We start from the raw sequence: 24,337 nt of genomic DNA on the forward strand, positions 1-24,337 counted from the left end.
CTCTGCGTCTGCCATGGAAATGTTGATTGGACAGCCTGATTTTGAATGTTCCGATTTTGAACCGATGTGTTCCGGAATCCGCTTTTCAGTCTGATAATTCAGGTGAGTTGTTTTCCGCTAGCATCCATGCGCCGTCTGACTGATTTCATGCCACACGAGTGACTCTCCCTTGTCAGGTCATCTGTCTGTAGTGCGAAGCTTCAACCACAATGAAAAGGGCATACCTCGAAACTGCTAAGGTAAGATCAGTTTGGTGTAATGCTTTGTGGTGGTCAAATTTATTCTTAGCGCCTGCTTAACTGGCCTGCCTTACACCATCAGTTGCTGTTTTTAATGTCAGTTATGCTGAACTTCATGATGGTGTGCATCTTTTACTTGCTTCGATTTTCCTTGAATTTCTTCTATCGGAAGATCATACTGCACGGCTCTTGAGACGCATGATTTAAGGGTACTGCAGAGTGATTTTAGTGCTCATGCCAAACAGCGTCTGCTCACTCTTCACGTCAACAGGCATACATGAAAACCAGATATCGTGGTATTATTTGAGTAACGCTGTGTAACTAAGTTAGACACTAACATTTCATCTTGGAGGAATATAAGTGTGTTTTAGTTTTCTTAATGTGATTTGTGTGAATCTTCTTTCAAGGATGTATCTTGGGTCTCGTCTCACCTTGCGTACAGTTGTGACGCCGCCGACATAGTTGAGGCAAACGACTCTTCCCATCGGAAGCAACACAAGAAAAACTGAAATTTTGGCACACTGAGTAAGTTTATTATGTTCCAATCTACCACTTTGGAGGAATATAAGTGCATGTGCTTCAGACTTGATAATGTGATTAGCATGCATGTTCTTTGAAGCTGAATGTACCAACAATAAATGTTCAATCTCAAGTGCTGTCAACTTTCCTTTGACGTTTAGGTTGCTTTACCTGGCATGACGACACGATTCCTGCACAAAGTTGAGCGCAACGTAGAAGCAATCAAGTCGTGGTTTATAGGATGCATCAGAACACCTGTTGCGAAAGATTCAATGAGTTCCCTACAAGGAAGCATCAAGCTGCACAAATTGAAAAGACTGTTTCACAACGTACTCGTTTGTCTGTGGGTGTGTGCGTACAGTGGAACATGTGCCTTGCATGTTGTCTACTCCAATTGTTTTGCCCCCTCCCAACATCCTTATTTCTGACGAATTTACAAAACACTTTCGATGGAGTAATTTTGGGTGTTGGGGAATTGATGCTTAGGGTTTAGCATACATTAAGCATTTAATTTTCCGTAAAGTGTTTTTGTCTCATTCAAGGGATTGAAGAGCACGTTTATGATCTAGCGTAATATCAGGATTTCAGCATTTGGAAGTGCTACGGTTTTTCCATTCGTTCTGAGTCAGCTCACATTACACTTTTCACAGATTCAGTTTGGGATACGTTGAGGTAGAATTTGCAGTTGATTATAATTTACTTCGTTACTGAACATTCTATGCATATATCTGTGTGTGGGACCGCAAAAATATGTGACATATGTGCTCTCTGACTATAGTTCTGCTGCTGTATGTCGTTCTGTCACTTGTCTGAGAGCTCCCACACTCTGAGAAAAGGCCCATTCAAACATTGCCTGTTATGATTACTTGTTCGGTATACTGTGGAGTTTGCCCTAATTTGGCGTGTTACGGGGTTGTAAAATATTCGTGTGCCCATATCTTATGTTCTCTATGCATAACAGTGTAACTGTGTGAGTGACTGTCCTCATGATTTTTGTAAAACGGAAATTTTCGAATCAAATTTACAACTCGTGTAAATATGTAGCGTATGGGCTGCCGAATGAGAATTTGCATGTTTTTATATCATGGTCCCACAAGTGTTCGAGGAAAAATATCGTAACAATTACTTGTAAAATCTGCCCAGGAACATGCCGCGACACTCATAGGCAGGCCTCTCGACTTACGCCACCGACAACTTTGTCGTGTTGTCATTGCGCGATGCATTTCCCTGAAACGTTTAAGGCTTAGGTTAGGCTGAATTCATAACATTACTTCTGTGTGCTGTACAGACATTCGACAAATTCACTTTGTGTGCTGCTTGAGACTGGACATAACTTTTCAACAATTGTCCACCTGTATATTGTAGCACATGTTCTCATGGACGGTACTGCTGCGGGGTGTAAGCGTCATTGCAACACAAGTGCCTTGTATATGTATCATACGTAAAAATAAACCACTTCTGTCCTTTATAGTGATTTAATTCATATAGTGATTAAAAATAAACAAATCATTTCAATTCCAACATGAAAGGGTACTTCCGTCCGTCGTCCGTCACGCATCCCGCATTTTCAAATGGGACCGTCGTAGGAAGTCACTGGGATGATCGAGGAGCTGACAAAACGGTGTCCGTGGGACGTCTTTTGTCCCGCTAGACCCGTTCCGCAGGATGTCCTAATATCCCATTTAAGACGTCCGTGGCACTTCTGTGGGACCGATTTGTTCTCTCTGGGACGTTTTCGTTTTCTCCACACACACACAACTGCGTTCAGCTGGGCAGATGCTGTACGCTTTTCGGAAGGTGCGAGTGAACGCCACGATTGCAGGACTGTGCCTGCCTTGTCTTCAACGTTGTGCTTAACTTCCTCGTCGTTCTTCGTCCTTCGTCCTTCGGAACGTCCTTCTAGATTCTTCTGCTTTTGGGTCATGTACTTCTTTTAGCGAAATCGAGCGTCTAAATCTTGTGGAAGTGGAGTGGAAGTGGGATGGGTTAAGGAAACTAATGCCGGAAGCGTGGGATCGGCCACCGGAACTTCCAATAACGGGTCACAATGCTTCTAGCTTGCCTGTCGTGTTGACTGGTGGTGTCCTGCTTCAGGTCCGTATCAGCTACAGGGCGACTGTCAACAGCGAACTCCGTAGGTAATGGCAGCGATCGACGAAACCTTCTTGGTATTGGATTTGGGTAGGGACGCGGCTGTGGAAATGGGAAGGGACGCGGCTGTGGATGTGGGAAGGGATGGGGTAGAGGATCTGGTCGCGGAAACGAGGGCAGTGGGTGCGGGTGAGGCCTCGGAAAAGGGTTCGGGTGAGGATAGGGTTGTGGCCAAGGACGTGGGTGCGGTATTGTGTCAGGCAGATATGGGCGTGGCATCGGGACTATCTGACGCCTCCATAGTGATCGCGGTAGCTCTGGTTTCACTTCGTCAGTGTCCTCTGGTGGATCCACTTGCCTGTCTTGCGTCACATGCTGAGATACTGAGGGCTTTCCAAGTTCTGTTGTTCCTACTGCTGCAAAAATGAAATTGAAAAATATTACGATGACCCAAAAATCAGATGACAAAGGCCAGTTTCACAAACACCAGTTAGGGGTCGATCCGCGATTAAGCGTCCCTTAACTTCAACTTACGACTCAACTCTGCTTCTTTAACGTAAACCAGCGTTACTGGAACACACCTTACGTCACTAACTAACGTTATTGAGAAAGGATTGACGGATATCTTCAAGTTTAAGGGAAGCTTGATCTTGGTTTAAAGTTTATCGCCATTGGCGAAACCGGGTCTTAATGATTCCACCACGCCAGACTGCTTGAACGTATTCATGAAAATTGAATATGGTGGTTCATCGCATTTTTGATCACGCTGTACAACTGCGGATTTTAAAAAAAGCAAAGGCATTTCTAAGATTCTGCGGCGGAAGGACTCGGCCCCAATCCAAGCAATTAAATATGTCACAAGGCAACGGTATGGTAGCGTGTAGTGGGGTTTCGGAGCAGACGCTGTGGCATATAGCTCATGATTATACATCTCGCGCAACGTAGAGTCACGAATTAGTACTAGTAGTAGTAATAGAGTAGTAGTAGTAGCAGCAGTAGTACACTCGGTAAACGGAACTTCACTGCATAGCACACTCTGCACCAACCATTGCCACGAACTTTTTTGTGTCAATTTTGATATATTATAATTCACACAAAAAGGCGTACGCCTCCCTCTCTCCTCGAATCAGAAGTGATAACCATATCATTCGTGACAATGGTTGGCGCTGAGCATGCTATGCGGTGAAGTTCAGTTTTCAGAATGTTGTAGTAGCAAGCGGTAGCGTGTAATAGTAAGCACGTATGTGCGCCTGTCCCCCACTCCTTCGTGTTGTCTTCTCTCCATCTGTCTACGTCTGTACACCACTGATTCCCACAGTTGCTTCGCGGCGCTAACACGGACTTTAGGAAAAATTGGTTTATCGTTACACTCAGCGTGTGCCACTCTTAAAAATGAACTTTACCGCACAGCACGCTCCTAGCCATGCTTGGCTAGGAGCGTGCTATGCGGTAAAGTTCATTTTTAAGAGTGTAGTATCCAAATACAACCATGAATCCACACGTGTTGTTTTACCTGCGTAGTACACATTAAACAGACCATATATTGCGCTGTTCAAAGTAACAGTATAATGATGTAAACACTCAAAATGTGGCTTACCCAGGACTGCGGCGAACACCACAAATACCCAGCACAGCTTCAACAGTGCCATGTTGATATGATGCAGGTTCTGAGTCCACAGTTGTGTGCTATGAGCATTTATACTTCTCGCAAAGTGCTCATGTTTTTTTTTCTCTTTCTTTCACGGGAATACCCATGGGAGCAACCGGAGAAGGAAGTGTAACAAGCGCTTTCCAAAAAAAGAACAAAGCACACTGACACAGGGGTTTTCCTATGAAAGACAATGCCGTGGAACTCCACGTGTGCTCTTGTGAGATAAGACTATCGTACATGAAACTATATTTTACTGTTCTTTTTCTTTGGTGTAAGCTCTACTCTGCGTATACTCATCGCCTGCACATTTATTGAACATAGTCACTTCACGTCACTTTGTAAATACTTCCTGTCACTCTCCCAGCCCCATTGCAGGGTGTACCTTCTGGAAGATTTTTCATTTTTTAGAGATATGGGCCATGGGTGACTGGCGACGTAAATCCACGAATTATTATTATTAGATATACTTGCTATCTAAATGACATGATTTTATAGATATTAAGCACCGGTTTTTACGTTGTCGCCAGTTTTTACGCCTCACTTTGTTAGCTTGATTCTTATGAACTCAATAGTATTATATAATTGAACTCAAATTTTTGCCAAGGAAAGGTAGCGTTTTTTGCGTTAATTAGAAAGTCCGTGGCTACAACATGCTATTCTAATCGTAATTTAAAGTTTCTTGTACTATTCTTGTCTTGGCGCACTATGGCCTTAGTTGCTTGTGTGTCGTTAAAACTCCAATCATCATCGTAATCTCCAACTATTCCCAGATTATTTGACACCCGAAAACTTTCCATCTCTCCAAGGATGGGATTTTTCCAATTTGGGGTTTCGCAGTGGCGGCACTATCGGTACGGTCCGAAGACACTCCCACTGCGCATGGAGACAGCACAAGAACAAAAAAGGGGGGGGAAGAACAAGGAGGGTGGGGACCATGCGCAATCACGTATTTTGTCTTCGCAAGCTTATGTGTTCGTAGCCATGAGGTACTGATAATCACCGCATGTCATGTGCTGTTTTGTGTTTTGTCCTTCCCATATTTTAGGCGTGGCAACTTGGACGCAACTTGGACGAACGTGCGCCTTGACAAGCGACGGTTGTTTTGGCGCTTGTTGTGTGTTTTGGGTGTCAATTTTTTGTGAAAGCATTGTGAAAGATCCTGTGTTTGTGAGGAAATGGTTTATTGTGGCTATGGGCTTTCTAATTAACGCAAAAAAGTTACCTTTCCTTTGCAATTTTTTGTTCAATTAAGCTAATTAGACTAATTACTGAGGTACACTCATAGAAAACACATGCGACACCCTGTATATGCAGAGGTGTGTATATATTGTGAGACAAACAGTACGTTATCATACCACAGCACAACGCAGCATATCGTGTAATGTGTTCATCACGACGCATTATTGATGCTATTTTGCAGCAGGCTGGTATATGGAGTTAGATGAATATTGACTTTGTTGCGACATTTTGGCGTCATCCAACACTCACTGACCAGAAAGACTTTTCTCACTCGACCTTGATTTACTTCCATTCGCCTCGCTATTGCAAGCTCCGCCGAGGATGTGGGCCCTCTTGCATACGAGTCAAGGACGAGTGGACTATGATAAAACAGCTGAAATGTCGGCATTTAGCTCAAATAGTATAACAGCTGAAATACAAAAGAGTTAATAACTGAAACGGCTAAGTACTGCGATTTATAACACTAAAACCTGGCATATAACCTTATGCATGTGGGACCACCCAGGCAGCACACTATCCTGGTCCATTATTGTCGGTACACTGGAACTACGGGTCCTATATAGAACCACGCGTTTACCGTTATTCTTCCAATAATCGTTGCTGCATGGAAATGTTGGTCCAAGGTTGCCATCTACCGGTAAATATTCGCTGGTCGCTAGAACTGTAGTCGTTATATAGCCATGAGACAGGTGATATTGGCTGAATATGGGCAATGTGGTCTACATATAGCCGAGGAGCAAACCATATCGGATGGAAGCGGGCAACTCCCTCCGAATATAGCCCGTGACCAAACAACATTAGCTCAAAGTGGACAATGTGGTCTACATATAGGCGTCGGCCAAGGAATATTTGGCTGAAAACTGACAATATTTTTACACATAACCGTCAGCCAAATAATATTCCACGAAAGTTGGAAATATGGTCTACATATTGCCGGCGACCGAACAATGTTGGATTAAAATGGGCAAGTTGTCTACATATATCAATCAACCAACGAATATTGGCTGAAAACTGGTAATATTTATTTATTTATTCAAGATACCCCAAAGCTCCAGAGACATATTACATGGAGGAGTCGAATAACACAAAGAATTGGTATACACATACACGCACACACTTACTATAAAGAACACCAAATACAATGTTTGGAAACATGAAAAGTACACGGAATTGCGAAGCAAAAAGGAAACGTCTAAAAAAACACAACAATTTGAAAACAATACATAGAAAAAAGATATTTCCAAAAACACATCAATATGAGAACAATATAGATATGGAACTTAATCGATGCCTATGAAGTCAAATATGCGATTATGGAACGATGGATGACCAGTTATGCAAGCTAATTCTGAGGGAAGATCGTTCCATTCGATAGAGATGTCCTGCAGAAGAATGATTTAGAAAACATATTTGTCCGACAATCGTAGCGTTGTACTTTAAATTGATGGTCAAACCATGGAAAAATTGCAGTAGCTCGAGTTATAGGAGAAATACCAGGGGGAACATTATGAATAAACCTGTGAAAGACTGATATCCTCGCAAGCAAACGCCGTTTATCGAGGTCAGGAAGCACAGGTTCTTGTTTAATTGCGGTAACTGAGGACGAACGTGAGAGATCACCAACTATAAACCTGGCGGCTCTGTTTTGAACAGTCTCCGTATTAGCGGACAAGTAAAGTTGAGGTGGATCCCACAAGGCTGAGGCACATTCTCATTTTGGACGGACTAGGGAAGTGTACACTAACTGTTTTACGCGCTCTGGTGCCATTTTAAGGTTACGTCTGATGTATCCGAGAGAACGGTTTACGTTACTTATGATGGACTCAATATGCTTATTCCACGGTAGGTCATCCAAGGGATGCATATGAATGCAATATGGTGCAATGTGTACATATTGCTGTCGACCAAATAATATTGGACCAGCTCCAGTGACATTGTGGTTAGAGTGATCGCTTTCCACGTCGAGACTGGGAGGTGACACGGGTTCGAATTCTGTTACCGGCTCTGCTGTCTGAGGTTTTCCCTGGGTTTTCCGAAGACTTTCTAGACGAATGGCGGCACAGTTCCCCTTGAAGTCGGCCCAGGACGCATACTAACATTCCTTCCTGCTGTCCTCTCTTCATCTGTCCACGTCTGTACGCCGCTCATAGCCACAGTTGCTTCGCGGCGCTAACACGGAATTAAAAAAAATATTGGATGGCGTATGTCCGTCACCGTCACGAAAGTGTGTCGCTCCTTTGTACTGTAGGAGCGGGTTGTAAGTTCTTGGGTCATATGGTACTGAGAACCCAATGAAGATTTCTGAGGAATGTTTCGTATGGGTAGTTCTCTGGGACTGCCTGGCTCCTTGAGCAAGACGGGCACTGCACCTGTTCTTCGTTTTTTGGGGCGATGCAGTATTGTTCGGTGTAGTAGGGTGATGTAGTATGTAGTATCGCCTGTTTCTAACGACGCGCACAGCCTTTCAAGGGCTAACAGTATTGTTAATAAATAAATGTCTTATATGTATTGTCATGTATGTATTTTGAATCTGTGTCCTGTCTGTTTTTTTAACGCCGTTGTCTCTTCACCATCCCAAATTTCTGACGACAGCATCGACGAGGATTACCACGACACGCTATCCCTGGAGGCCACCGCCATTACTCGACTCATCACGACTACATCAGGACCGCCTTTCGCCTCTCGACTGACACACCGACCGCTCCCGTCCCGCTTCCGCCTACGCTACCGATCCGAACGACCACGCAACGACCCGACCGCTTACTGATTATTCCATCCGCCCACCGACCATCGCTTCACAGCTTCCAGGAACCGACCTGCGCTATCCACGGCCTCCAGAACACTCACGACCTACCGCTTCGTTTCATGCATCTCAACGATCATCCGCTGCCGGCCGCGACACGAGAGCAACGTGCTCGGCTTCCGGATTCGGCAGTCGCAGCAGCCGACGTCACGGCACGGAAGGGCAGTACTGTTATGGTGACGTAGAATAATGCCTGATCAGAAGAGTGTCTGGGTCATTGGTCTGTGAGGGGCAGTACCGTTATGGTGAACTAGAAGGATAACCATACTACTACGAGGGGCGTTCAAGTCAAACCAGGACTTTCTGTCTCCTGAGTGTACAAATGGCTCCCGCTACTTCTTTTTCATCATTTTCACACGCGACAGGCCTCCGCGCTCACCACGTAGTGGTCCACAGTTTGTGCAAAACAGAAGACACGTGCTAGACAAGATGGCCGACAAGGAGGTGAGCGCGCACATAGAACAGCCAATGGTCATGAAGTCTCTCGTGAATGAAGACGTAAAGTAATCTGAAATGCACAGAAGACTTCAGGCTCAGTTTGGCCACGATACACTTAGCCGCAGCAAAGCGTTTGAGTGGTGCAAACGGTTCTGAGACGGCCGTACATCAGTGCAGGACGATCCTGGCCGGGGCGGCTGAGAGCCCAGTGTCAGAGTTCCTGACAACATCCAACTTGTAGAGCACCTGATCCTCAAGGACCTGTGGGCCCCTGTAGGGATGGTACACGATAAGCGGAAGAAATGCCCTGTACCCACCGGACGCAAGAAATCGACATATGAACGTCAATGTACAGGCCGGCTGAAAGCATCGCCCCTCTTTTGGTCTATGCCAAAGGCATTTGCAAGAAGAAAAACATGTGCGCGGGACCATCCTTCGGAGACATTACCCTTCTTTGAACAGCAGGGTGGCGCAGCTGGTGCCGTGGCTGTGACCAAAATTCTGTCACGCGCGTGCCTACTAATTTGAAGCAGCTCACTTCGCATAAATTTTTGAACGAAAATATTTTCATTGTTTCTTCTGGAGCAATACAGAGGTATCCCAACTTTTCGGGTTTCCCCAGGAGTTTGCTTGGAGCGGTTATCCGGACGAAAAGAGATGACTCCCGAGATGTCCGGATAATCGAGACGTGGCTTATTCCGTCGAACAACTGTTAAACTAAGCCACGTGGGGATTTCTCTAACGTGGTCATTGGTTTAGGAGGAAAGGAATAACACTATAGTTTCGGAATTGACTGGAACGAATGCGACCGTCCCATTAAAGGTCAGATATGCCGATTTTGAAGTGCCGCAGAACTGAGCGATACTCGCGCTGTGTGTTCATTACCGAACACTGAATATGTGTGCGAAATATCTTGCTCGAACTGTTCGTAGTTTTTTAGAAAACAGTTTTTTAGTTCCCACGCCCGGCCGTCAGACCGTCGGCAAACCCTGCGCACGGGCGCACCGACGTCACTGCTCGCGGTTTATCTGTCTTTGGCTTTGCATGGACTCTTGGCTTGGCTGCTTGGCTTCTTTCATTTCCTCCTCTGTGCATCGTACATAAGCGAACAGCTGTTATGTTGTTGCTAAGCCGGAAACAAAGCATGTGAATGTTTTTTTTTTTTTTTGGCACAGCGTCGTTTGGAAAGTGCACTTCCTTGTTCTGACCTTGCCTTTTATGGGCTGGAGCGATATGATTCGTGAATATGCCACGGCGAAGTTGTCGAATATGCGACGGTGCTACGCTGTTAGAACAATTCATCAGGGCATTCAAGTGTTACCTATTATAAGCTGCCAAAAGACCAAGCAGTGCGAAGCTCTTGGCTGACAGTGGTGCCTGCTAATTTACATTGCAAGGATTTCGTCCACGAATGTTATCATAGGTTACGCGCGACTCCAGAGGCAATTTGGAATCTCGGCACGAAATCGTCTGATGAAAATCTGAGGTGCCCGACGCATAACATTTTGAACGTGCCACGGACGATCAAGGCAAAAAACGAGAGCAAAAAAAGGTAAGTCGAGGTTCAGATATAAAAAATAGCAAGCTTAATGAATCGATTGTGCAGCTGTCCTACTGCGCTTACTCTGATATAACAACGATTAACAACACAATAGTACTATTGATAATCTAACTTCTGAATTACCACAGGTACACGCTGAAGGCGGAAATGAAGCATGATCTGGGTTGCATCTGGTCATGAAGAAATTGCTGACACGTTAGTTGCAGTCCACCTCCACCAACAGGTATGACAATATGATGTTATAATTTGAGTATTCATCTATGTGCAACTTTTCATGTGCACTCGCATGCAGACATCTTGACACCACTTTTAAATCAGCCCTCAAAGTTACAACCTATGCTTTCAGGGTGGAAAACAAAGGTCGCCATTCCGATTAGCTGCTATCTCCCAGTTCAAGCACTTTTGTGTCTGGACACTGGTTCCTGTGGATGGGGTGTTACAAGCTTCACTGTCTGATATAGAAGGTACGTTACATTAGTGCAGTTAATTTGTCTTTTGCACATTTTTGTTACTGTTAGCTGGATTACTGTTGGACAAACAATCCTTTGACACACCGAAGCTGATGTCGCCTCTGATAACGTTTTAGAATTTTCAGTGTCATCAACGTCCATTGAGAAAGGTGCCTTTATTATCTGTGAATCTTTAACTGAAGAATAGCCCAGAATTCATGTTAACATTGTCTACTCTTATTAATTCACTGCCTGTTTTCTGAGAGCTAAGAAAAATGGAAACTATTTATTTGTCACAACTTCACACTGGATACTGGTGTGGTACTGGCTTGACATGTAAGCTAAAATACCTGGATTCTGCAATAATTGTGTTCAACTTGGTGCATTACCGTGGGCAATGCCACATTCACTACATTTTTAGTGGGTCCGGTGCACAAATACTGTGTGCATACTGCATACATACATACTGTTCGATAGGCAAAAATACCTGTGTAGACTTTTTACCCAAAGTCCATACTCTTACTGCAAAGTCACAGTACGTAGAACAGCAATGTGCAGGTATGCTGCGATAGAGATTCAAAACAGAAAGAAGACTGTTGAGAGCATCTAAATTTCAATGAGACGAGGCTTTCGTGCACAAGGCTGCTCTTGTTAATGTCTAACATGAAGTTACAAAATCCCAGAATATATAAAACATGTTGTAATGTAGAGAGCGAGGGGTGGTACAGACATAAAAATAATTATATAATCATATATAATAAAATAAAAAGGGGGTACAACTCCCCCCTCAACTCAACTCGACAACTCAATAACTCCACTTATTCTCTACCTTACAACATGTCATATATTCTGGAATTTTGTAACTTGATGTTAGACATCAAGAAGTACAGCCTTCTGTGCAAAAGTATTCTTTCTGTTGTGCACAATCATTATACAGTAAATGCGACTATCCATTTCTTGTCATTAAATGCTTTTCCTTTCTTTTTTTCTGCAGTGATGAGCATCCATAAGGACACATGCCAGAAAGGGAGTCTCTTTGGGATGACAAACCCTCATCACCTCATGAGGATACAATGGTTGACGAATGGTTCTCAAGCACATCGAAACTTCCAACAAATAATTCATGAAAAAGCCAGTCAGTGCTAGCACCAGGAATTGAACGTGGACCGTCCTGCTACCAGTCAGAGATGTTACACTTCAGGCGCTCATTGACTTTTGGTGAATTACTTGTTGACTTTGTCCCAAGGTGGAGCTCGCTACAGCTCATTTGCTATCGGTTAATGTTGTGGCGTGTGTTGCGTTTTTCTCTTTGTGTGTTCCAGACTCAGAACGGTTAATTTGGATCAGGTCAGGTACATTTCATTTCGACATGGCAAACATAAAGTGGTGTTTCTCAACACAACTTAGCTGTAGTCTTCATGCATTACTGCTACGGCCATTAAGCGTGAATAGAAACCTGCACATTATCCATGATGTAAAACCCCAAGACTAGGGAACACGAAGAGACAGACACAAACGTGTCCCTTTGTGTTCCCTAGTCTCGGGGTTTTACATATGCATCATATTCACCAGCTCACTTGCTTGCAGCCATTTTTTCTGCACATTATGTTCACTCTACTTTTATCGTGTGCTATATAATCTTGTTCAAGTTCTGTCAAACAACCTGTAATGCTATAAAAAAATTCAGTACACTGTTTGTGTGGGTTGAATGGTAGCGCATAAATGCAGGAAAGAAACTGTCATGTTATGGCAAGTGTTTACGTATTGTACATTTAACTACTAATTTTATTGGTTAGCTTTCGCTGGCGTATCATGTCAAGCCATGTTATATTAATTTGGAACATGTTCTTCTTAGTAGCCAGAGCAGCTGATACACAGAGAGAACATAGCCCGTGTGTGTTTGTCGTTTCCACCGCAGCCCTTGGGTTTCCTCCCTGATGGCTACACATGTCAGGGATAGGTTTCAGAATCGGTAGTTCCCGCCAAGTGTGAATTGCTTTTCAGGGGATCATCACGCTGGCAGATGAAACATATGGTTTAAATTATTTGCAGGACAGGAATGGCGCAGCTTCACACAAATACTACTAAACAAAATACAGAAGCCGACACTGAAGATTTTTGTTTAAGTTTAATTTGTACAAGCTTTCGCGTGGAGGTCCACGCTTCCTCAGGTACCATTTATTTTGTTTATGTGATCTACAGGACTTGACTCCCCTCTTCGTATACGCATCTGTTACAAATACTACTACTACTACGACGTAAGGGTGGTTTCAAATCTAGCTTTTTTGTGTTCCTAATATTATCGCACAAGATGTAGTATCCACTATGATCCTTTATGTGGGGGGTATGTACAGTGCAATCAACAGATGCTATTTACAAATATGTGTTTTCTGTGTTGAAATGGGGTAGTTTGTTGAAACACAGGCCCTCGAGAAACATGGCAACACATTGCAGGGACTCTGGATGCTGCCTAAATTTCCAGAACACACAGCTCAAGGCAGCGGTTAAATAACAAGTGGTTAGAGAAATCCAAGATAATTGCATCCGTAAGCAGTCCGCTGTTGGATTTGCTTCTGTCAGAGATACGTTATCTCAAAGGGAACGCACGGACACACTCAGAATGATACTAGGGCTGCCTGTGAAATAGAATGAGGAGAGCGGAAGATATATAACCCTTTTTCTTGTCTGTTATTATATTGGTTAAATTGTCATTTTCTTAGCAGCATATGTGTGTATATTCCAGAGTCTGCTAATAAATATATCAGTTTAGAGCTAGCAGTCGCATTGTAGATGTCTCATCCTGTCCTTGGTCGCTTGTGATTCACTATGGCCATGCTTGCTGTTGCAAAAACAGAAAACAAAAAAAGACAATAGAAAAACACGGAAAGAGCGACCTAAAAAGCTGCCTGTTCTGGTGCTCACATGGAGGCAATGCAATGAGGTAACATGTTCCATTCATGAACTGTGCATAGTAGTACATATCACAACGGCAACTGATTATTCAGATTTTTCTTGAAGTACTTTGTTTTTTTTTAGCTTTGTTTGCATAGTCTATTATTGGAGCTTTATGTGATTCCCCTCTTCAGATACTTTAAGATTGCTGATGCTGTGCAGTTTGTTAATTTTGAAACTGTACTGTGCTGAGGTACAAAAACAGAATTGTCATATCTGCATTTGAGCACATAGGAATAATTTGTAAGTACTTTACTTGTTGACATTAATATTTGCACCAGGTCACAACATTGTTGATTTATGGAAAATGTAAATAAATATATTTATTTGCTTGCCAAACAATGCACAAATGTCTTCTTTTCTAGTGAGATTTTCCCTGTTCACCAGACATAAATGTGGAAAAGTTAAAGGGGCACAATGATGGTAGAGTCTAGCGTTGCTTTTTGCCACTTCTCATATATGCACTGTTATTCGTGTGCACATGTAGGAATAGGAAGGTAGAGGATGCGCATAGAAAATTTCGTATGCAGCCACACATATGGTTCAGAAGATTAATTAGATGATGTCCAAGCATATATAATTGTGCTTCATGTGCAATGGGTATGCTAACGGATTGCTTCCATGAAGTCTTTTTATTTATTTTTTATAAATTCCTTTTATAAATGTTATTTTTTATTTTATATAAATTTCATATTACATATTGTATACTTATATTTTTATAAATTTTATAAACTAAAAACTCAAGTTACACGGCCCCTGTAAGAGTGCCCTTTGCAAATGGTTTGATAACGTGTCTCGAACTGTAAAGGTAAGAGGCAATCGAGAATGCTGCAGACAAGGTTGCAACTTACATATTGCTTATCACGTCCTACATACAAAGTGATTTGTACAATAATTCCTGAGCACGGAATTAATCCCGAGGCTGGCCAGTGATGTCACCCAAGACGACAAGTCACATAATTGCCTTTAACACTTTTACACCCCATGGGCTGAGTTGTGAATTGAAAGAGCACTCTACAGAAGGATAAGGTGCACCTGATTTCTAGGATCTATGCTATGCCCTAACTCTTCAGACACCACATTTCTAAGTGGCAATATGTGCTCTGGTACTTCTTTTGTGTCTGCATAGTGTGCAACCACATGGCTACTGGAGCTTTCGTGTGCATGTTTTTGTGCGACGGTGTTCATTACAAACAATATCCAGATGTCAGACATAAACTGCAGTAGTTTGTAGCGTGCCACACAGCGCAGCGTGACATGGGAGTGTGTGATTCAAAGAAAGCTTCTGGAAAATACACAGAATCCCACAAAAAGTTTAAAATGTGATTTGTATTTCGTTTTACGTCTTTCGTCGTTACATACCATCGTCGACGCTGTTGCACATTGATAAATCGTACGTAAAACTTGTCCCATAGCAGTATGCGGTTTCTCAAATACATAGCACAATTTTCCTGCAGTAATAAAACGCTGTCGGCATTTTCTTGCTGACACGGCTGTCGAAACGTCAGTCTCTACAATGGGCAAGTGCTGCAAAGGGGCTAACGCAGACGCGACTTGATACAAATTGTACGTGCTCACAAAACACAAACGACGAATTCCAGTCACAACATCGCACAGAGGTTGGTTCGCGAATGAGTTCGCAGCTGCTCCACTGTTTACTTATCGCGGAACGGTGGAACCCGGCTGTCCGTCATCTTCAAGCACAGATATGTGAAGCCGCGAGAAGCCGTAGCTGAAATCCACTGACAAGTACGAAGGCGCGTACACGTCACAATGCCCGTTCGGGTGCATCTACGTCATAAAAATGGCTGCGCCCATGTGTGTTTCGGAATGAATTACCTATTTTTTTGACATGGTACTGTACCGAACTGAGAGAATGAAGGTGTATTTTGGGGAGAGCTGGATGTGGGCTTTCAGAATATCACAACCGTTTCGACTATTTGGGATATCGGCATAGCTGACCTTTAAGTATAATTTTTCTTTATATTTATTGACGTGCCAGCTTTCCGGCACAATATAGCTGAATGGATAGATAAGTGCCACCGTCACTCCCTTTGCAATAACGGATACATGGAAACTTGCTGGTGAACCACCAACTTTATTCTCACAGGTGACGCAAACGACTCGCCGCTAGAAACAGAGTGTCGAGATTATATGTCGGTTTCTTCCGTTAACAGAAATTCTATGTTACCCAATGACGCGAGGGCCAAGTGTAGGAAGAAGACACGTTTTCGTTTGCTCCACACAACTGCGTTCAGCTGGGCAGATGCTGTACGCTTTTCGGAAGGTGCGAGTGAACGCCACGATTGCAGGACTGTGCCTGCCTTGTCTTCAACGTTGTGCTTAACTTGCTCGTCGTCGAAGTCTTCGAACGTCCTTCTAGATTCTTCTGCTTTTGGGTCATGTACTTCTTTTAGCGAAATCGAGCGTCTAAATCTTGTGGAAGTGGAGTGGAAGTGGGATGGGTTAAGGAAACTAATGCCGAGGGCATGGGAGCGGCCACCGGAGCTTCCAATAACGGGTCACAATGCTTCTAGTTTGCCTGTCGTGTTGACTGGTGGTGTCCTGCTTCAGGTCCGTATCAGCTACAGGGCGGCTGTCAACAGCGAACTCCGTAGGTAATGGCAGCGATCGACGAAACCTTCTTGGTATTGGATTTGGGTAGGGACGCGGCTGTGGAAATGGGAAGGGACGCGGCTGTGGATGTGGGAAGGGACGGGGTAGGGGATCTGGTCGTGGAAACGGGGGCAGTGGGTGCGGGTGAGGCCTCGGAAAGGGGTTCGGGTGAGGATAGGGTTGTGGCCAAGGACGTGGGTGCGGTATTGTGTCAGGCAGATATGGGCGTGGCATCGGGACTATCTGACGCCTCCATAGTGATCGCGGTAGCTCTGCTTTCACTTCTTCAGTGTCCTCTGGTGGATCCACTTGGCTGTCTTGCGTCACATGCTGAGATACTGAGGGCTTTCCAAGTTCTGTTGTTCCTACTGCTGCAAAAATGAAATTGAAAAATATTACGATGACCCAAAAATCAGATGACAAAGGCCAGTTTCACGAACACCAGTTAGGGGTTGATCCGCGATTAAGCGTCCCTTAACTTCAAATTACGACTCAACTCTGCTTCTTTAGCGTAAACCAGCGTTACTGGAACACACCTTACGTCACTAACTAACGTTATTGAGAAAGGATTGACGGATATCTTCAAGTTTAAGGGAAGCTTGATCTTGGTTTAAAGTTAATCGCCATTGGCGAAACCGGGTCTTAATGATTCCACCACGCCAGAAAGCTTGAACGTATTCATGAAAATTGAATATGGTGGTTCATCGCAGTTTTGATCACGCTCTACAACTGCGGATTTTAAAAAGCAAAGGCATTTCTGAGATTCTGCGGCGGAAGGACTCGGCCCCAATCCAAGCAATTAAATATGTCACAAGACAACGGTATATTATATGGTAGCGTGTAGTGGGGTTTCGGTGCAGACGCTGTGGCATATAGCTCATGATTATACATCTCGCGCAACGTAGAGTCACGAATTAGTACTAGTAGTAGTAGTAGAGTAGTAGTAATAGCAGCAGTAGTACACTCGGAAAACGGAACTTCACTGCATAGCACACTCTGCACCAACCATTGCGACGAACTTTTTTGTGTCAATTTTGATATATTATAATTCACACAAAAAGGCGTACGCCTCCCTGTCTCCTCGAATCAGAAGCGATAACCATATCATTCGTGACAATTGTTGGCGCTGAGCATGCTATGCGGTGAAGTTCAGTTTTCAGTGTGTAGTAGCAAGCGGTAGCCTGTAGTAGTAAGCACGTATGTGCGCCTGTCCCCCACTCATTCGTGTTGTCTTCTCTCCATCTGTCTACGTCTGTACACCACTGATTCCCACAGTTGCTTCGCGGTGCTAACACGGACTTTAGGAAAAATCGGTTTATCGTTACACTCAGCGTGTACACTCTTAAAAATGAACTTTACCGCACAGCACGCTCCTAGCCATGCTTGGCTAGGAGCGTGCTATGCGGTAAAGTTCATTTTTAAGAGTGTAGTATCCAAATACAACCATGAATCCACACGTGTTGTTTTACCTGCGTAGTACACATTAAACAGACCATATATTGCGCTGTTCAAAGTAACAGTATAATGATGTAAACACTCAAAATGTGGCTTACCCAGGACTGCGGCGAACACCACAAATACCCAGGACAGCTTCAACAGTGCCATGTTGATATGATGCAGGTTCTGAGTTCGCAATTGTGTGCTATGAGCATTTATACTTCTCGCAAAATGCTCATGTTTTTTTTCTTTTTTTCACGGGAATACCCATGCAAGCCACCGGAGAAGGAGGTGTGAACAAAGCACACTGATACAATAGATCACAGGGTTTTCCTTTGAAAGACAATGCCGTGGAACTCCACATGTAAGATAAGACTATCGTGCATGAAACTATATTTTACTGTTCTTTTTCTTTGGTGTAAGCTCTACTCTGCGTATACTCATCGCCTGCACATTTATTGAACATAGTCACGTCACGTCACTTTGTAAACACTTCCTGTCACTCTCCCAGCCCCATTGCAGGGTGATGAGCCCCTTGTACCTTCTGGAAGATTTTTCATTTTTTTAGAGATATGGGCCATAGGTGACTGGCGACGTAAATCCACGAATTATTATTATTAGATATACTTGCTATCTAAATGACATGATTTTATAGATATTAAGCACCGGTTTTTACGTTGTCGCCAGTTTTTACGCCTCACTTTGCTAGCTTGATTCTTATGAACTCAATAGTATTATATAATTGAACTCAAATTTTTGCCAAGGAAAGGTAGCGTTTTTTGAGTTAATTAGAAAGTCCGTGGCTACAACATGCTATTCTAATCGTAATTTAAAGTTTCTTGTACTATTCTTGTCTTGGCGCACTATGGCCTTAGTTGCTTGTACGTCGTTAAAACTCCAATCATCATCGTAATCTCCAACTATTCCCAGATTATTTGACACCCGAAAACTTTCCATCTCTCCAAGGATGGGATTTTTCCAATTTGGGGTTTCGCAGTGGCGGCACTATCGGTACGGTCCGAAGACACTCCCACTGCGCATGGAGACAGCACAAGAACAAAAAAAAAAGGGGGGGGAGAACAAGGAGGGTGGGGACCAGGCGCAATCACGTATTTTGTCTTCGCAAGCTTATGTGTTCGTAGCCATGAGGTACTGATAATCACCGCATGTCATGTGCTGTTTTGTGTTTTGTCCTCCCCATATTTTAGGCGTGGCAACTTGGACGCAACTTGGACGAACGTGCGCCTTGACAAGCGACGGTTGTTTTGGCGCTTGTTATGTGTTTTGGGTGTCAATTTTTTGTGAAAGCATTGTGAAAGATCCTGTGTTTGTGAGGAAATGGTTTATTGTGGCTATGGGCTTTCCAATTAACGCAAAAAAGTTACCTTTCCTTTGCATTTTTTTGTTTAATTAAGCTAATTAGACTAATTACTGAGGTACAATCATAGAAAACACATGCGACACCCTGTATATGCAGAGATGTGTATATATTGTGAGACAAACAGTATGTTATCATACCACAGCACAACGCAGCATATCGTGTTATGTGTTCATCACGACGCATTATTGATGCTATTTTGCAGCAGGCTGGTATATGGAGTTAGATGAATATTGACTTTGTTGCGACATTTTGGAGTCATCCAACACTCACTGACCAGAAAGACTTTTCTCACTCGACCTTGATTTACTTCCATTCGCCTCGCTATTGCAAGCTCCGCCGAGGATGTGGGCCCTCTTGCATACGAGTCAAGGACGAGTGGACTATGATAAAACAGCTGAAATGTCGGCATTTAGCTCAAATAGTATAACAGCTGAAATACAAAAGAGTTAATAACTGAAACGGCTAAGTACTGCGATTTATAACACTAAAACCTGGCATATAACCTTATGCATGTGGGACCACCCAGGCAGCACACTATCCTGGTCCATTATTGTCGGTACACTGGAACTACGGGTCCTATATAGAACCACGCGTTTACCGTTATTCTTCCAATAATCGTTGCTGCATGGAAATGTTGGTCCAAGGTTGCCATCTACCGGTAAATATTCGCTGGTCGCTAGAACTGTAGTCGTTATATAGCCATGAGACAGGTGATATTGGCTGAATATGGGCAATGTGGTCTACATATAGCCGAGGAGCAAACCATATCGGATGGAAGCGGGCAACTCCCTCCGAATATAGCCCGTGACCAAACAACATTAGCTCAAAGTGGACAATGTGGTCTACATATAGGCGTCGGCCAAGGAATATTTGGCTGAAAACTGACAATATTTTTACACATAACCGTCAGCCAAATAATATTCCACGAAAGTTGGAAATATGGTCTACATATTGCCGGCGACCGAACAATGTTGGATTAAAATGGGCAAGTGGTCTACATATATCAATCAACCAACGAATATTGGCTGAAAACTGGTAATATTTATTTATTTATTCAAGATACCCCAAAGCTCCAGAGACATATTACATGGAGGAGTCGAATAACATAAAGAATTGGTATACACATACACGCACACACTTACTATAAAGAACACCAAATACAATGTTTGGAAACATGAAAAGTACACGGAATTGCGAAGCAAAAAGGAAACATCTAAAAAAAAAACATCAATTTGAAAACAATACATAGAAAAAAGATATTTCCAAAAACACATCAATATGAGAACAATATAGATATGGAACTTAATCGATGCCTATGAAGTCAAATATGCGATTATGGAACGATGGATGACCAGTTATGCAAGCTAATTCTGAGGGAAGATCGTTCCATTCGATAGAGATGTCCTGCAGAAGAATGATTTAGAAAACATATTTGTCCGACAATCGTAGCGTTGTACTTTAAATTGATGGTCAAACCATGGAAAAATTGCAGTAGCTCGAGTTATAGGAGAAATACCAGGGGGAACATTATGAATAAACCTGTGAAAGACTGATATCCTCGCAAGCAAACGCCGTTTATCGAGGTCAGGAAGCACAGGTTCTTGTTTAATTGCGGTAACTGAGGACGAACGTGAGAGATCACCAACTATAAACCTGGCGGCTCTGTTTTGAACAGTCTCCGTATTAGCGGACAAGTAAAGTTGAGGTGGATCCCACAAGGCTGAGGCACATTCTCATTTTGGACGGACTAGGGAAGTGTACACTAACTGTTTTACACGCTCTGGTGCCATTTTAAGGTTACGTCTGATGTATCCGAGAGAACGGTTTACGTTACTTATGATGGACTCAATATGCTTATTCCACGGTAGGTCATCCAAGGGATGCATATGAATGCAATATGGTGCAATGTGTACATATTGCTGTCGACCAAATAATATTGGACCAGCTCCAGTGACATTGTGGTTAGAGTGATCGCTTTCCACGTCGAGACTGGGAGGTGACACGGGTTCGAATTCTGTTACCGGCTCTGCTGTCTGAGGTTTTCCCTGGGTTTTCCGAAGACTTTCTAGACGAATGGCGGCACAGTTCCCCTTGAAGTCGGCCCAGGACGCATACTAACATTCCTTCCTGCTGTCCTCTCTTCATCTGTCCACGTCTGTACGCCGCTCATAGCCACAGTTGCTTCGCGGCGCTAACACGGAATTAAAAAAAATATTGGATGGCGTATGTCCGTCACCGTCACGAAAGTGTGTCGCTCCTTTGTACTGTAGGAGCGGGTTGTAAGTTCTTGGGTCATATGGTACTGAGAACCCAATGAAGATTTCTGAGGAATGTTTCGTATGGGTAGTTCTCTGGGACTGCCTGGCTCCTTGAGCAAGACGGGCACTGCACCTGTTCTTCGTTTTTTGGGGCGATGCAGTATTGTTCGGTGTAGTAGGGTGATGTAGTATGTAGTATCGCCTGTTTCTAACGACGCGCACAGCCTTTCAAGGGCTAACAGTATTGTTAATAAATAAATGTCTTATATGTATTGTCATGTATGTATTTTGAATCTGTGTCCTGTCTGTTTTTTTAACGCCGTTGTCTCTTCACCATCCCAAATTTCTGACGACAGCATCGACGAGGATTACCACGACACGCTATCCCTGGAGGCCACCGCCATTACTCGACTCATCACGACTACATCAGGACCGCCTTTCGCCTCTCGACTGACACACCGACCGCTCCCGTCCCGCTTCCGCCTACGCTACCGATCCGAACGACCACGCAACGACCCGACCGCTTACTGATTATTCCATCCGCCCACCGACCATCGCTTCACAGCTTCCAGGAACCGACCTGAGCTATCCACGGCCTCCAGAACACTCACGACCTACCGCTTCGTTTCATGCATCTCAACGATCATCCGCTGCCGGCCGCGACACCAGAGCAACGTGCTCGGCTTCCGGATTCGGCAGTCGCAGCAGCCGACGTCACGGCACGGAAGGGCAGTACTGTTATGGTGACCTAGAATAATGCCTGATCAGAAGAGTGTCTGGGTCATTGGTCTGTGAGGGGCAGTACCGTTATGGTGAACTAGAAGGATAACCATACTACTACGAGGGGCGTTCAAGTCAAACCAGGACTTTCTGTCTCCTGAGTGTACAAATGGCTCCCGCTACTTCTTTTTCATCATTTTCACACGCGACAGGCCTCCGCGTTCACCACGTAGTGGTCCACAGTTTGTGCAAAACAGAAGACACGTGCTAGACAAGATGGCCGACAAGGAGGTGAGCGCGCACATAGAACAGCCAATGGTCATGAAGTCTCTCGTGAATGAAGACGTAAAGTAATCTGAAATGCACAGAAGACTTCAGGCTCAGTTTGGCCACGATACACTTAGCCGCAGCAAAGCGTTTGAGTGGTGCAAACGGTTCTGAGACGGCCGTACATCAGTGCAGGACGATCCTGGCCGGGGCGGCTGAGAGCCCAGTGTCAGAGTTCCTGACAACATCCAACTTGTAGAGCACCTGATCCTCAAGGACCTGTGGGCCCCTGTAGGGATGGTACACGATAAGCGGAAGAAATGCCCTGTACCCACCGGGCGCAAGAAATCGACATATGAACGTCAATGTACAGGTCGGCTGAAAGCATCGCCCCTCTTTTGGTCTATGCCAAAGGCATTTGCAAGAAGAAAAACATGTGCGCGGGACCATCCTTCGGAGGCATTACCCTTCTTTGAACAGCAGGGTGGCGCAGCTGGTGCCGTGGCTGTGACCAAAATTCTGTCACGCGCGTGCCTACTAATTTGAAGCAGCTCACTTCGCATAAATTTTTGAACGAAAATATTTTCATTGTTTCTTCTGGAGCAATACAGAGGTATCCCAACTTTTCGGGTTTCCCCAGGAGTTTGCTTGGAGCGGTTATCCGGACGAAAAGAGATGACTCCCGAGATGTCCGGATAATCGAGACGTGGCTTATTCCGTCGAACAACTGTTAAACTAAGCCACGTGGGGATTTCTCTAACGTGGTCATTGGTTTAGGAGGAATTGAATAACACTATAGTTTCGGAATTGACTGGAACGGATGCGACCGTCCCATTAAAGGTCAGATATGCCGATTTTGAAGTGCCGCAGAACTGAGCGATACTCGCGCTGTGTGTTCATTACCGAACACTGAATATGTGTGTTGAATATGTGAAGTTGTATATAGTTCCCACGCCCGGCCGTCAGACCGTCGGCAAACCCTGCGCACGGGCGCACCGACGTCACTGCTCGCGGTTTATCTGTCTTTGGCTTGGCATGGACTCTTGGCTTGGCTGCTTGGCTTCTTTCATTTCCTCCTCTGTGCATCGTACATAAGCGAATAGCTGTTATGTTGTTGCTAAGCCGGAAACAAAGCATGTGAATGTTTTTTTTTTTTTTTGGCACAGCGTCGTTTGGAAAGTGCACTTCCTTGTTCTGACCTTGCCTTTTATGGGCTGGAGCGATATGATTCGTGAATATGCCACGGCGAAGTTGTCGAATATGCGACGGTGCTACGCTGTTAGAACAATTCATCGGGGCATTCAAGTGTTACCTATTATAAGCTGCCAAAAGACCAAGCAGTGCGAAGCTCTTGGCTGACAGTGGTGCCTGCTAATTTACATTGCAAGGATTTCGTCCACGAATGTTATCATAGGTTACGCGCGACTCCAGGGGCAATTTGGAATCTCGGCACGAAATCGTCTGATGAAAATCTGAGGTGCCCGACGCATAACATTTTGAACGTGCCACGGACGATCAAGGCAAAAAACGAGAGCAAAAAAAGGTAAGTCGAGGTTCAGATATAAAAAATAGCAAGCTTAATGAATCGATTGTGCAGCTGTCCTACTGCGCTTACTCTGATATAACAACGATTAACAACACAATAGTACTATTGATAATCTAACTTCTGAATTACCACAGGTACACGCTGAAGGCGGAAATGAAGCATGATCTGGG

General features: G+C 44.1%; 2 long non-coding RNA genes across 2 annotated transcripts; one reads left to right on the forward strand and one right to left on the reverse strand.

Moving 5' to 3' along the window:
* Window positions 1-10,705: 10,705 nt before the first annotated feature.
* Window positions 10,706-12,160, forward strand: LOC135400430 (uncharacterized). The gene is made up of 3 exons (XR_010424614.1): window positions 10,706-10,764; window positions 10,888-11,005; window positions 11,985-12,160. It is a non-coding gene; the product is annotated as an uncharacterized LOC135400430 (long non-coding RNA).
* A 3,864-nt stretch (window positions 12,161-16,024) lies between these two features.
* On the reverse strand, window positions 16,025-18,265 carry LOC135378380 (uncharacterized). The gene is made up of 2 exons (XR_010418340.1): window positions 18,112-18,265; window positions 16,025-16,929 (listed from the first exon to the last, which is right to left on the reverse strand). It is a non-coding gene; the product is annotated as an uncharacterized LOC135378380 (long non-coding RNA).
* Window positions 18,266-24,337: the final 6,072 nt, after the last annotated feature.

This window comes from Ornithodoros turicata, chromosome 1, assembly GCF_037126465.1.
Source record: "Ornithodoros turicata isolate Travis chromosome 1, ASM3712646v1, whole genome shotgun sequence".
NCBI classification, from domain to species: Eukaryota; Metazoa; Arthropoda; class Arachnida; order Ixodida; family Argasidae; genus Ornithodoros; species Ornithodoros turicata.